We start from the raw sequence: 14,858 nt of genomic DNA on the forward strand, positions 1-14,858 counted from the left end.
ATCTGTTGTGACAAATGCAAAACCTGTTCAATGATGATGTGATTCTTTGTATGTCCAGCTACACATAAGTAAGTGTTTATTTATATAGTGTATTTTTCAAGCACATCGTGCCACACAAAGCGCTTTACGCACAGAAATTAAAACATAACTGATGAACAAACAAACAACATCCATAAATAAGGTCACTGGTTAAATACAAGTTTCTTTTGGCAGCATCCTGACAGACAGACAGACAGACAGATGGAAAAGGTTGAGGCATACTCTGCTGATGCCCTTTTGTCACTATTGCACAGCAAATCTTTTATTTCCTTATTTAATTAAAAAGTGTCATTTCCTGGGATCAGATGAAAATAACTGACAGTTCACTGCTGGCGTGGTCAGTCTGTAGGGTCAAAAGGCATCCTCAGCCCAAACAGTTCTAGGAACATCGTTCTAAGAACTACTGACTGGAGAGGCTATCCCTAGAACTTCACAGGTCCGAGAGATTTGTTCTGCTTCCATTCATGGATACATTAATGGAGCACTACCTGATGGAGGACCAAAACATTACACCTAAACTTGTTTGAACTTAAACTTGTTTCCCCTTTATATTAAGTTATAGGAACTACAAAAAGTCCCTCCACTGCAAAGACATCTAAACATATCAAGCCAAACCATTTTGATTCAGAGGGCATTTCACAAATGGATAGCATGACATCTGTCATTAACATGGTAACTAGCTGTTGGATAGCAAGTAATAGTGAAGGGGGCAGGTGTAGAGAATGTGCTAAATGTGTGTCCTGAATGTCACTGTGCTATGAAAGAACACCTTACGATGTACAGTAGTTAAAGGGCCAAGACTCATTAGGCTGCTCACTGGACTGGCTCAATGAAAGGCTCACGTGTATCCAGCTGTGGGCTATGTAGTCTCCAGTGACACGTAATCTCAGAAATCAAAAATAATTTGTTCACCTTTAATTCAATTCAATTCAATTCAATTCAATTCAATTCAATTCAATTCAGTTCAATTCAATTCAATTTAATTCAAATGATGTTGGGTGAGTTTTTGTATTATGATTTGTAATTACAGTGTATCACATAAATGGATGAAGTCCATAGCAGTCAAGAACTGGACCTCTGGGACCAAGTTAAAGCCAAGTGTCCACTGCTGGTCTCTGTGTGGCCTCTGCTGTGACGGGTGGTGTCCATCCTCTGGGGACCCCATGAAACAGGAATCATCCCGTTAAACAGCAGCAAGGGCCACTTGGGCTGTCTGCCAGTGACCTCAGGGGTAGAACTCTCAGTTCCACATTGTAATCCACCTGCTCCTGCCCTGAGTGGCACCTCCTCAAAGAACCTGGGGTCAAATTGATGATTTTTAAAAAAAAAAACATGTATGAGGAATTCCTAGAAATGTGCAGTAGAAATATTAGTGGGACATAAACCTGAATGAGTGTGTGTACCTTTAAGGCCAAAATGTCTTACTACAGTGTGTATATGTGAATGAGAAATGTTGAGGTATTTTGAGGACAATGGACGTGATCATGAGTAGCCCTGACTCTGGGCAGACAGGGCTAAGGGTTAGGGCCTTGAGATGCCTCTGGCATGACTCTTTGGCAAATCGGCCACAGCTCTGCCCAAACCTGTTCCAGATCGAGCCCTGAAGGGTGCTACATTTTGCACCAGACTGGGGCCATATTTCTGCTGGATTAGAGCGTTATTCGTGCCATATCAGGGCCATATCTGTGCTATATCAGGCCTTATGTGTGCCATATCAGGGCCTTATGTGTGCTATATCATGCCTTATGCGTGCCATATCAGGGCCTTATGTGTGCTATATCAGGCCTTATGCGTGCTATATCAGAGCCTTATGCGTGCTATATCAGGCCTTATGTGTGCTATATCAGGCCTTATGCGTGCTATATCAGGGCCTTATGCGTGCTACTGTATATCAGGCCTTATGTGTGCTATATCAGGCCTTATGCGTGCTATATCAGGCCTTATGTGTGCTATATCAGGCCTTATGTGTGCTATATCAGGCCTTATGTGTGCTATATCAGGGCCTTATGAATGGGCTTGAAAGGGACTTGATGTTGCTGTTTGTATAAGTACTTCATATTTTAGTTTGTATAAGTTCTTGATATTTTAGTTTGTATAAGTTCTTGATATTTCCGATAGATATTTCGGTTATGGTTCCGGCGCCGACGAGAGTGGCAGCATGTCGAGGTAGCTTTGTGTCTTTATGTTTTTTTACCGTCTTTTGGCCAGTCCCGGCCCTGTCACTGCAAGCGTCTTATGCTTGATCATCCTTAAGCACACTGTGGATTTTTTAAATTTAATTTATATAGCATATTTAGTATTTAGTTTTGTTAGTTTTTCTTATCTTCTACTGTCTTTATTGTACAGTGGAGTTTTGTTATATGTATATACTTATATTTACTTATTTATTTATTTATAGTTGTATGTGATGTCTGTATGAATATCTGTATATCTATCTATCTATCTATATTTTAGTTTGTATACATTCTTGATATTGCAGTTTGTATACGTTCTTGTTCTATATGTTGCTGTTTGTATAAATTCTTGATGTTGCTGTTTGTATAAGTTCTTGATGTTGCTGTTTGTATAAGTTCTTTGCTGCACCCTACAGCAGCCTGGACTGTGCGATCGCAGCCCCTCACTCTCACTCCTCCCAGCCCTGTGCTGGTAATGAGGTGGTAACCCTAACTATGATGACCTGACATGCAGGTTATGGGATGCGTAATGAATCAGGCCAAGCTGGGTCATACTCCCATACTCCTGCTGGACCTTACAATCGGCAGGTATTATATCTGCACTTTATCTGTTTTTTTCTCTGGACTGTATCAGGGCCATATCTCAAGCGTATCAGGGTCATATCAGGGTCATATCAGGGTCATATCAGGGTCATATCAGGGCTGTATCTGATGCGTATCAGGGCTTTATCAGGACCATATCAGGGCTGTATCTGAGGTGTATCAGGGCTGTATAAGGGCCATATCAGGGCCGTATCTGGGCCTGAGGCTCTGGCTCTGTGGTCCAGACCAGCTGACTGAAGGTTCTAAAGGCCTTGTGTCCGACTGCTGATTGGAGGCTGAGCGGTTAACATAACAAAGCCCCTGAAGCATGTGAACTTGGGGGACCCCTCGACCTCGTCATCCCATCGGTGAATGGGCCCTACCCCATCCACGCCCCCATGGTTCGTGGCTAAATTACTAAGCAGGGTAATTTAATATAGTTTTCAGGGTGCCTCATATCTCATTAGACGGGTATTCAGAGTCTCTGTCTCTCTCTCTCTCTCTCTCTCTCTCTCTCTCTCTCTCTCTCTCTCTCTCTCTCTTTCTCTCTCTCTCTCTCTCTCTCTCACTTCCCGCCTTCTCTCTTGTCTTTCTGTCTGAGACCCCAGCAGGAAGAGGAGGGTGTCTTTTAACAGCGGGGCGACAGGCAGCTGCAGTCTAGACTCCTGTAGAGGGAGAGGAGAGAGAGAGAGAGAGAGAGAGAGAGAGAGAGAGAGAGGTGATAAGTGGGAGAGGAGAGAGAAAGGGAGTGGAGAGGAGAGGAAGTAATTCCAGAGAGGAAGGGCGTGAAGAGATGATGAGAGAAGTTGAGAAATATGAGAAAAGAAGAGAGGGGGAAAGAGAGATGGGAGAGGGAGGGGACCCGTGAGGAGAAGAAGGAAGAGAGGAAAGGAAAGGAGAGGAGAGGAGAGGAGAAGAGAGAAGGAGAGGAGACAGAGAGGAGAAGAAAGATTAGAGGAAATGAGAGAAGAGAGGAAAGGAGAGAAGAGAGAAGAGAAAATGAGAGAGGAGAAAGGAGGAAAGGAGAGGAATGATGGCTCATGGAGGGATAGATAAATAGATGGATAGATAGATAGATAGATAGATAGATAGATAGATAGATAGATATAAACCTCTTGTGGCACATCTTCCTTCTGTCCCACCCATAGATGCTCCAGCAGTGTCCAGTAGCGTCCAGTATCCAAGTATAAGTATATACTCTTTTGATCCTGTGAGGGAAATTTGGTCTTGAGGATATCCATCTCTTTCTTGTGTCTTTATAAAGTGAGGAATTCACCTGTAGACGAACCCAGGATCTCTGTGTCCAGATAGGGACAACACAAATTGTTGTTTCCTTTTTTTATTTGTTACACAATATGTGTTGAAAATAACACAACTTGCATTAAAAACAACACAACTTGTGTTGTTTTTTTTAACACAGGGATAGGGATAACACATTTGTTTTAAGAGTATACACTGCCAGATGATCTACATATGCCTTAATAGTGGGGCAGCTGCCCTGACACTGAAATCTATTCATACAAGCTGATTCAGACAGTTGGCTTTGGCTGTATCAATTGCTGCGTTCAGGCTGTTTTATACATGTGGATTGACATTATCCATGTAGGCCTATAAAGCCGGCTGAAAGCAGCTATAGTATTATGGTTTGTTCATCTTGAGTGGAATATGAAACATGGAAACAGTAATGTGGCATCTACACAACCCTTTGTACAAGAAGATGCTCATAGTTAGTTAGACTATGTATCGGTCACCTTTACTTATAGATTGTGATAACCTGAGTTTACTTGACAAGTTTACAAACCTCATTGTGACATACTGTAATTGCTTGTGTGTGTACTTTGGTTTACTGCTCTTTTGAGCTTTCAGTCAGGTTGTGACTGAAACGTATACATCTGTTGTGTATATCTTCTTTTCAAAGGTCACAAAACGAATGAAGAATGAAGAAAAAGAATGATTTCACATAGGTGACTTCTCCATTTACTGGATACTAGTAGTCAGTGAATAACTTTTACCAAAACTCTGCCCTGTAAAAAGACAGGTTTTACCGGCAGCAGCCATCTTGAATCTACTAAAAATCATTCTAGAACCACTAGTGGAGTCAGCTGGCACTGTCTATGTATTTCACATCATATATTTCCCAGCCAGGACCTCACTTCTAATTTAACTTTATACTGCATTAATTAATCAGGTAAAATAGACCTGCTGTTAAAAATCACTTGAAATGGATGGCTTTGTATATGGACTCTATACTACAAATGAGACACACAGGTGTTGTTTGAGAGTAGTCATCATATTTATTCACAGATTTAACAGATTTTTCAGAGGAAAAAAAATGCCTTCACAGATTTGTACAACCAGAAAGCATTTTTTTTTTTAAGAATCCCGTCACTTCATTGAAGACATTTTGAAGACTTGACATAAAGCCTGGTGTTCGTCACGTTAAACGTCCTTGTGTGTTAGAGACGCCAAGCTGGGATGATTATGGTCACATGACCATGTTTTCTCCACATGCAGCCATCAGTGTGCTGAGAGAACATGAGAAAAAGAGAAAAAGAAAGAGAGAATGAAATAATCCACCTAAAAAAATATTTTCTGAGCACCACAAAAAACCTGCACATGCACACTAAGGTACACAGCTTGTCAGACATTACATATTGAAACAGTCTTTATTTTGATTGTTTCAATACTTAGTTTGAATAGTCTTTCTTTATGATGTTGCCATGACAAAGCCTCATTAATACTATAATGCTTTTCCCAAGTGAATCAGTAATTGCAGAAATGTGTGAGCAGAATAGCTTGCAAATTCAAAATGTACTGTACACATAGTCAGCATTCAGCAAACACTGAGTATTTCTGTGTCTGTGTATGATAAATGTTTAGGTGTGTGTGTGTGTGTGTATGTAATCAAAATATATACATATAGAGTTATTCCTCTAATTATGAGTTCTTTATAGTAAAGATTTAATTAGAGCACCGGCTGCTCCCCCCCCCCAGTCACTGGTTAACTTTGAGGAAGGCTCTTTCCGTACCTCTGTAAATGGCACCAGAAGGCGTCTCTCTCCTCTCTCCTCTCCTCTCCTCTCCTCTCCCCTCTCCTCTGTGGAGTGTCGGTCCCCTGCAGGCACGCTTGTCCTGGAAAACACAGAGAGGATGTCAGCGTTGTTAGACACGTCTGTGGTGATGGCCTTCATTTTAAATTATACCCACCCATAAGGAATATATAGACACATGTCCATGCACAGAATATACCCCCCCAACACACACATTGATAGCATATCAAATTAGGCCAATAAACAGCTAGCTAGAATGAATACACTCATACACACACACACACACACACACACACACACACACACACACAGTACATACACAGAATATACAGACGATGGATCTAGACTGTACAAGGTGGAAATCACATCACATGTCATGTCATGTGACTACATAACCAGGAAGTAAAAATGCTGTGGTAAGCATGGTTAGGAAACCGAAGTGGAACGCCTCATAATTGTAACACAGGCCTGAAGGCCACATGACTGACGGAGCCAGTGAATATTTCCAGCCTCATTATTTCGGCCTATTTACTCCTCTCTCTCTCTCTCTCCCTCTCTCTCTCTCTCTCTCTCTCTCTCTCTCTCCATCTCTCTCATCTCCCCCCTCTCTCTCTCTCTCTCTCTCTCTCCATCTCTCTCATCTCCCCCCTCTCTCTCCATCTCTCTCATTTCTCTAATCTCTCTCATCTCTTTCTCTATTTTTAGTGATGGTGTTGCTCTCCTTTCACACGTTCCACATTCAGTCCAATCTCATTTACGCACCTTCAAACTCGGAAGCCGACTCTGATTCCAACACATGCCACGACACGTAATTAGACACAGATAGATCTACTGCAAGCATTAGCATTTAGCGACTTATGTGGGCATTAAAAAAAAAAAAAAAAAACAGAAGAACAGCCTTCAATAGCATTGAGAGCACTGGGGTTCTCTGCCAACAAATACTGCCAAATTCTTTGGTCAAATGCACACCTATTCACTCTCTGTGAACTCCATGTCCCTCCCCAGCAGCTTGGCCTTATACCTCTATACCACTATTCAGATATTCAGACGCATTAAGACGGAAAGCCGCACATATAACTGAGTGGGTCTGTAAACACCTCATCACTCTCCTCGCCTCTTTAAAGATGAATTGGCACTAATAATGTAAGTAACGCTAATTCTGATCGCTAACCCGATGGCATAGGGGTTCACCTCTCCACTGACCCACCGTCACCGCCACCCCGCCAGCCAGGCCTGTGCATGCGGCACAGATAATCACTTGAAAGGAGACACACGGAGCTTTAGACGCGGTGTAATCAGGCTTCGTAATCACGCCGTGAAGATGTCGCCTCGTTTGGGCTAAATGGAGCAGCGTGACTCTCAGGGTGGCCCTTCTCCTCTGCTCTTCCCAAAACCAGACCAATCGGGCGGTTTAGATCAGAACACCCTCAAGACGCACTATGTTCCAAAAAGAGTGACACTGTCTGTGAGGGCAACTGACTCTAAAGACACTGCACTGCTCCACCTGCACTGACTGTGACAACATTTATTTCTATTTCAGATAAACTATGAATATTTGAAATTAATATATATATATATATATATATATATATATATATATATATATATATATATATATATATATATTATATTATATTATATTATATTATATTATATATATATGTAACATCTATAACTTGAAAGATATTAATCAGCTATTTGATTTGATTTATGTTCTTATCTATGTTGTTTACCTTAAACTACAATTCCTTATGCACTTTGCAAGACAAAATTGCTCAAATGTTTCTATAGCACGTCCGTGAAACAAGATATAAACAAGGTAAAAGAAGGATCAGAAAAAAATCAAATGTAAATTAAAAAAAAAGAATATTCCTCAATCTCTCCATAACATTTTTGAACTGACTGTATTTGTAAGTGTGTATTATTCACAAATAAATGCCTGGGCTTCTGTCTTATCCCCCCTTTCTCCACACACACACACACACACACACACACACACACACACACACACACACACACACAGTCCATTGTGCCAGTCCCAGCCTTAACCAGTGCTCATCAGCTTTACTGCTTGAGGCTGCTCTTTCTCTTGAGCCAATTTGATGTATCAATTATTCTCATGCTAATCGCACTACAGTTTCCCAAGGTTAGCAATGCAGATGGCTCCAAAAAAACACACATTCAAACACACTCCTCCGTTCTGTCTTCACTTCTTTTTTCATTCGTTTTTTTCTCTCTCTTTTCCACCCTTCTGAAACCCTGTCAACGTCTCACACAAAGCCAGTAAGAATAGACCAACAATATTTGCATACTTTTGTCTGCCTTAATTCAGCATATCCTATACAGCCCAGACACAGAGTAACCCCCCTGCCCCCCAACACACACACCACACAGACACAGACACACACACACACACACACACACACACACACACACACACACACAGTGTTCTCTCACTGGCTTGCTTTCTTCATCCCTCTCTTCACTCTGCTCCATTCTCTTATTGCCACATGCATCGTTCCTTGTCCTCCGTCACAAAACCGCCTCTCCCACCATCAGCAGCCTACAAAGGCCGTCAGCTTTGCGAGCTCCCGGCGGCGACAGTGATATCATTATTTCCTATTTGGGTGTTTTTTTCCTCCCGCAGATCACATTTTGAATTAAAGTTGCGGTGATGTATGCAGGGGTCACAGATGACGCTTAATGTCCAAACGAGTGAATCATCTTTGGTCACTGTCTTATTTGTCATCATCTCAAATGGGATTTATTTTCATGTAATTTATCAGAATTTCTGATAAACAGACACGTTGTACTGAACATTGCATATCACATAGTATATATATACAACATATTTGAAAGATAAACAGCAGATTTCCTGTTGCACCAAATTCACATCGATGAGCTTTGATGTGCCAATTCAGACACGCAGTATCATAAGAACAACATCCATCTTCCCAATATTTAACTAATAGGAAACAATACACGTAACAAAATCATACACGGTGCAATTTTTAAAACAATTACAAATGTGTTTATGTAACCACACTCCCGCCTTACAAATACCAGCATACTACAGTCCCTGACTTATCCACGACACCCTGTATCACTGCTACCAACCTACACACACACAAACACACACACACACACACACACACATTCAGCGAAATGCAGACCCTGACTTGACCCTGACACCACCAACAAGGGGATTCTCTACCACTCTCCCATACACACACACACACACACACACACACACACACCTATACTACACTACACCACCTACAAGGGTCTCCTTGTAGGGTCCCCTCTCCCGCACACACACACACACACACACACACACACAAGTGAAGTGAAGGACCCGTGTGTGGGGTCATCCCTCTGCTCAGCTCTATGGCGGCGGTGCCCTCAGGCCATCCTAACTAACCACAGGCTCTATGCCACCCCCTCCCCAGCCTGGGGCGGCTCGTTAGGCCATATTCTCTACCTCCAATAAGGCTCTATGGGGCTCCAACAATGCCACTAATCACGGGCCTTCCTACGTGAGAGATCCCCCCACACACACACACGCACGCACACACACACACCACACACACACACACTCACACACACACACACACACACACACACACACACACACACACACACACACACACACACACTCACACACACACACACACACACACACACACACACACACACACACACACACACACACACACACCTTCTCTTCCTTTTTTATTTTCTTTTGTTCTCTTTTCCCTCACCACAGTGTCCTGCTTCACAGACTGCACTGGCTACCTCTGGGTCACTCTCGTGTCCACCCTGATCTCTCCGTCCTCCTTATCCACCCTCTTTCAGTCTTTAGCAGGTGGAAGGGTGAGGGGACACCGACAATGGCTGGCCACCATGGTAACGTATGGATGGTGCATTTCAAATGGATCATATTGACGGTGCATTCCACATGATTGTATGTTCGTCAGTACATAGTTTAGAGGAAAAACAGCTACGGACTTCCACCCTACTGAATAAGAATGCTGATTATTTGCCATCTATTTACAGCTCATTAAATGTCTCTGAATGCACGCATGGTCCATACGGTGAGCACACACACAGCACACACACCCTCAGCCACACACACACAGCACACACACACTCAGCCTGATTGGGCTTCATTGCGTTGTGCTCTTCGAATAGCTCTGGTGTTCGCTAGCTAACAGGAAGCCATTGCAGGGCCAGGCTTTGTTCCTCAGGAGTAGAGGAAAGAGGGAACACACACACACACACACACACAGGTCAGGTTTATAACACTGCTGAGCCAGCTGTAACACCCTCCGTCTTCTTTATGAAAAATCAGAAGCCTTCATTTCACGGTTTATTTTCAGACGGCGAATTCCACGGACGGCTAATTAAACCACTACCCTCGTGTAGGGCGGTATGGGCACTGGGCTGGGTGGCAGCACGAGGTGGTGATGGTGCTGATGGTGATGGTGGTGGTGGAGGAGTGAGTCTGATAGCGAAGGCTAGCGTAGCGTCTCTGCTAACATTAATGCTAGCACAGGCCCAACAATAGGAGTGGGCTGTCCCTGACCCACCGAGCGCACTCGCTGCGCCGTCCCCGTGGCGACTGATTGCTGAGTGGCTCAGACGCAGCCCACGACGGTGAGCTGGCAGCTGGGAAGAACATGAACGGAGTTCTCTGATTGGTTCTTGCAGAGGGCTGGCGACACACACACACTGACCCCTCCCACCATCCCTTGAAAATTAAAGAGGCACACAGTGTGTGTGTGTGTGTGTGTGTGTGTGTGTGTGTGTGGGGGGTTCTAATAGAAAAGGCAACATGTAAATCAGACAGGAAGATCACATGGCCATCATGCTGTGGGCGCCATGGCGATGTTTTTTTCCCCTTCACTGGTTATTTCAAGGACCTTCTGCACCTTGTGTGAGGCAGAGCATGGAAATCTCCTTATTGTGTCACAGAATACTGTTCCGGAATAATGTAGGAGATGATGAGGAGAAAAACATTCTATGATTCATCACGTGTTCACAGACACACACAAGCATTGTTGAATGGTGTAAGGCTTTTTATATGACTGTAGCCAATGAAATGCAAACATGTATGTGCAGACACATCCCTATTTGTTAAGAGTTCAGTCTTTTGTTTGATTGAAAACCCTTAGAAAGGTAATCAAGTAATATCATAAATGCAAATGTTTTATATCCTAAAATGTGCCAAGCTTGACAGTCAGCTTAACCTTTGGGTCAACTCTGGAGTCCAATGCACAGCTTCAGGAGGAAGCAAGATTAAGGCAAGCTCTATGATCTCAAATGACAACCTATGAAAACAGCCTCTCCTATTCCCCACTCACTCACAGACAGACAGACAGACAGACAGACTAACTCGGGGCTCTGACTGCTGTCATAGCATTGCAGGTTGTTTGTTCTTCTTCGTCTATGTCTTCCTTAACATGCAGTGTTTCGCTACATGCCCCATGGGCATCTCCTAGTACTGCTGCTTCCTCTCTGACAAGGACTGAGAGAGAGAGAGAGAGAGAGAGAGAAGGCTTAAGCCTATGGTACGCTCCAGCGTCTGCGTCCCGTGCACACGGCACTGGTGAGCGTGTGACGAGAATTGTGTCATTTTTAAGGCATGCGTCGCCTTTGAGGGCTAACCGAAATTTAAGACCGCCGTCAAAGGACGTCAGATCATGCGATGTGTGAAACGGAACTGCTGTAAACACTCCCCTCCAGTAGGTGGACCACATAGAAGAACAACACTTAAACCTAGAAACAAACCTAGACAGAAGAAGACTTGTTTGGTTACCATAACGATGATGGAGCAGACTGCCTGTCCTCAGCTTGCCTGGCTTTGAGTTACGTGAGACACCACGACATGGAGTCAACTTCGACCGATGTAAAGCCACAATCCACAGATACATTCTTTAACATTATATTTAACGGTTACTTTCCCATCTATGGTGTAGAACCCAAAGTATTTCAAGACACCACATTTTAGATGAGTTGGGGACGTAATTGTCCGCTCAGGCTGGCCGTTCTGTGCGTTATCTTTCATTGTCGAAACAGGGTGGCTGCATGGGCTCATTGTGGCTACTGGCTATTATATTGGCTTGATTTGGTCATGAGCCTTGGATCATAGAGCACTGAATGAGATGGCAAACAATAAAATAAAACGAATCATCGACTGTAGAAATGCGCTACACAGCACTAAAAACCGAATAGTTTATTTATAGTTCGACTACGGATATTTCACGTCATGTTTGAATAAAAAGTGACAGCCCTACTCCCTGCATAGAGAGCTGACATGACTTTGGATTAAATGCATCTTTTAAAAATGAGCGTAGCCTAGCACCTATTACTGAACAATGCTGAAATCAAATCGCGAAACCCAGAGCCATATAAAGGTATAACGCAACGCTACAACGCTCAGGCGAAACCCAGTAACACTTGCTGATCGAGATGCATTCTCGCCTGTTCCGTATATAATGCGTTATCAATAGTGATTATAATAATAAAGGGAATGTAGCCTACCTCTCCCAGGGGCAATCATTATCACCTGAACAATGCTGAACTCAAATCTCGAAAGACCGACTAGGCTACCTCTGGCTCTAAATACACCCATTATCACGGTGAGACATTATACATTATGAACACAAATACATCAAAACTTTTATTGACACGTCATAATTACAGGTTTTTGGTTAATACTTTTTGGTATGAGGCAGGGGTGAAGACTCAATACAAATTTAATTGAGGACAACTGTACGCACAACTCTTTCTTACCATGACACTGCTGTGTTTATAAAAATGTCTTTAGGTCTACTTTGTATCGCACCAATATTGCTGCCCTTCCGACACCAAGCGTACCATAGGCTTAAGTAGCTTAATAAGCAAGTAGGCTAAACTAGTCTCTCAGCTATACCAACAGGTGTGCTGTGTGTGTTCTGGTGGATGATAAATGGAGCAATGCTATGGGCCAGCTTATCAAACTTCCCAGCAGACAGGCGAAAGTACTCGTGGGGCCTTTTCCTTCATCAGCTCTTCCTTTGTTCAGTGCTGGCACATCCCACGTTCTTCTTTTCTTCAGGCGTTTCAGGCTTCTTTGGTGGTTGTGTCCTACTTTCAGGCTCGGCGTACCGCCCCCAGTTGGTGGGGCAGAGGATCACAGTTAATCCGTGGTGCGCAGTCGCTAACATTAACGATTTAACGCGCATTCAGGACAGCATAAATTGGAGGATGCTTCACGTCCACGACAAAAATGACGCACGTCTTGGACACGCGCAAATGTGACGCAGGACCATACCAGAGCCTTTAGGGCTCACCATGGAGTGGGATCAAGGAAGATAATGAAGGTTCAAGGAAGATAATGAATCAGTGACAAGTACAAGCCAATGAGGCCTACAAGAATATGAGTCTCCAGTGCACCTGAAAGCTCCGAAGGACTAACTGACAACTCTCACTGATGTCTGAGGAAAGATAGCAGCAATGTCAGAACTCAAAGAAGGAACTGAGAGACAATCTAGAGCTCTCTTTAAAATAAATTCAAGTCAAGGCAATTTGTTTTTATAGCTTCACACTTAGTTACTGTGGCCACTGTCTCCGGCCTTTTACGAAACAGAATCCAACCCCCAACAGCAAACACAAAGACATATAGACAGGAACAATATGGAGAAGACCAAGATCAGACAGGCTGGGCAAAGGCAGTTGAAGCATCTTAAAGCTTCATTCTCTTGAAAATCCTATAACACTGGTGGCACACCTGCACAGAGATGCTGGCAACCATGACAACCAGAGACGTCAGTCATCCACTGTCACACAGAACTCGCAGGGCTGTCAGACAGTCCATGTGAACCACACACTGCCTGGTATCACACACACACACACACACCCCACATCATTAGGCCACACACTTCACTACATCTCCTGTGGGTTCAGCTCACATGGGCTTTACTGTTAAGGATACGTCAACAAATTTATATCTTTAAAAGTTTAAAAGTACAAACTATTAAAGTTATTTTTGTTCAAAGTATTTTTCCGCACTCGTTTAAGAAGAGCAACAGGCTCCTGCCCCTCACACAGATTGTGTCTCACCGTTCAGATGACGTCCATGTAGACACACACTCCCGATTTACTCTCTCACTCTGTTCCTGTGAGCTGCACATCATATTTACCCAGACTTGAGCACACTGATGTGTGTGTTAAACTTCAGAAAGGCGAGAGGTGGTTATGGCACATGCTGATTAAAGCTCCATTCTCCTTCGTTTCTCCTCAATTCTGCTCAATTCAATTCTGCCGCTTCTGACTACCACTGGAGACACAGTTTCACACCGATTCCCATGGTTACTGCCCCTCTTTGTCGTTGAGTGGATGGACTAACTATAGAGCAACTTAGCACAATTTACTGATGCATACATGGCAAATGGCGAGTGCTTTTGAATGTCATTTCCATTATCACACAGGGTGATGGGGATGACAGCCTCGGAGTTTACACAACGGGGTCAGTCAGTCACAAGGCCTCCTCTAAGCCCTCATGTCTCCCGCCATCTTGTTGTGCAGAACATAAAACTCATGCTGTTCTTACATGCAGCTGACATTGTACAACGTGGCGAACAAACCAGTCAGGATAATACGGAGATTCTCGATTGCTGTAGATCAGAGCAAAGTGTGTGTGTGAGATGTTACATGCTTTAGAGCATTTTGTCAACATGTGGATGTGAGTTTTTCAGAGCTTGAATTGCTAAAAGTGGGCATCGCTCTGTGTGAGAATACAGACTCACACACACAGACAAGTTACCTTAAGGGCCCTTTAATGGAGTCTATTAACTAGAACCTTTAGGGTTCTTTGTGAAGGAAAAACTCAAGGGTTGTCAACAGCGCCTCTCCTCTGAGAGAGTACGATTTGTAACATACATAAAGCCAGAGGACTCGCCAGCTGTGCTCTTAGAGGAAGCAGACTAAACGCAGAGTTGTTCACAGACCTGAGAGATTAAGATTTCTGCCA

At 43.4% G+C, this 14,858-nt stretch overlaps 1 long non-coding RNA gene across 1 annotated transcript in view; it reads right to left on the reverse strand.

The window, feature by feature from the left end:
• Positions 1-5,069: 5,069 nt before the first annotated feature.
• LOC125304138 overlaps positions 5,070-14,858 on the reverse strand; it is a 25,095-nt gene continuing 15,306 nt past the window's right edge. Inside the window, exons 3-4 of the long non-coding RNA XR_007195198.1 lie at positions 5,825-5,927; positions 5,070-5,320 (exon numbers count right to left, since the gene is read on the reverse strand). This is a non-coding gene — a long non-coding RNA (uncharacterized LOC125304138). The remainder of the gene's footprint in view (positions 5,321-5,824; positions 5,928-14,858) is intronic.

The sequence above is a fragment of the Alosa alosa genome, chromosome 12 (assembly GCF_017589495.1).
Source record: "Alosa alosa isolate M-15738 ecotype Scorff River chromosome 12, AALO_Geno_1.1, whole genome shotgun sequence".
Lineage (NCBI taxonomy): Eukaryota > Metazoa > Chordata > Actinopteri > Clupeiformes > Clupeidae > Alosa > Alosa alosa.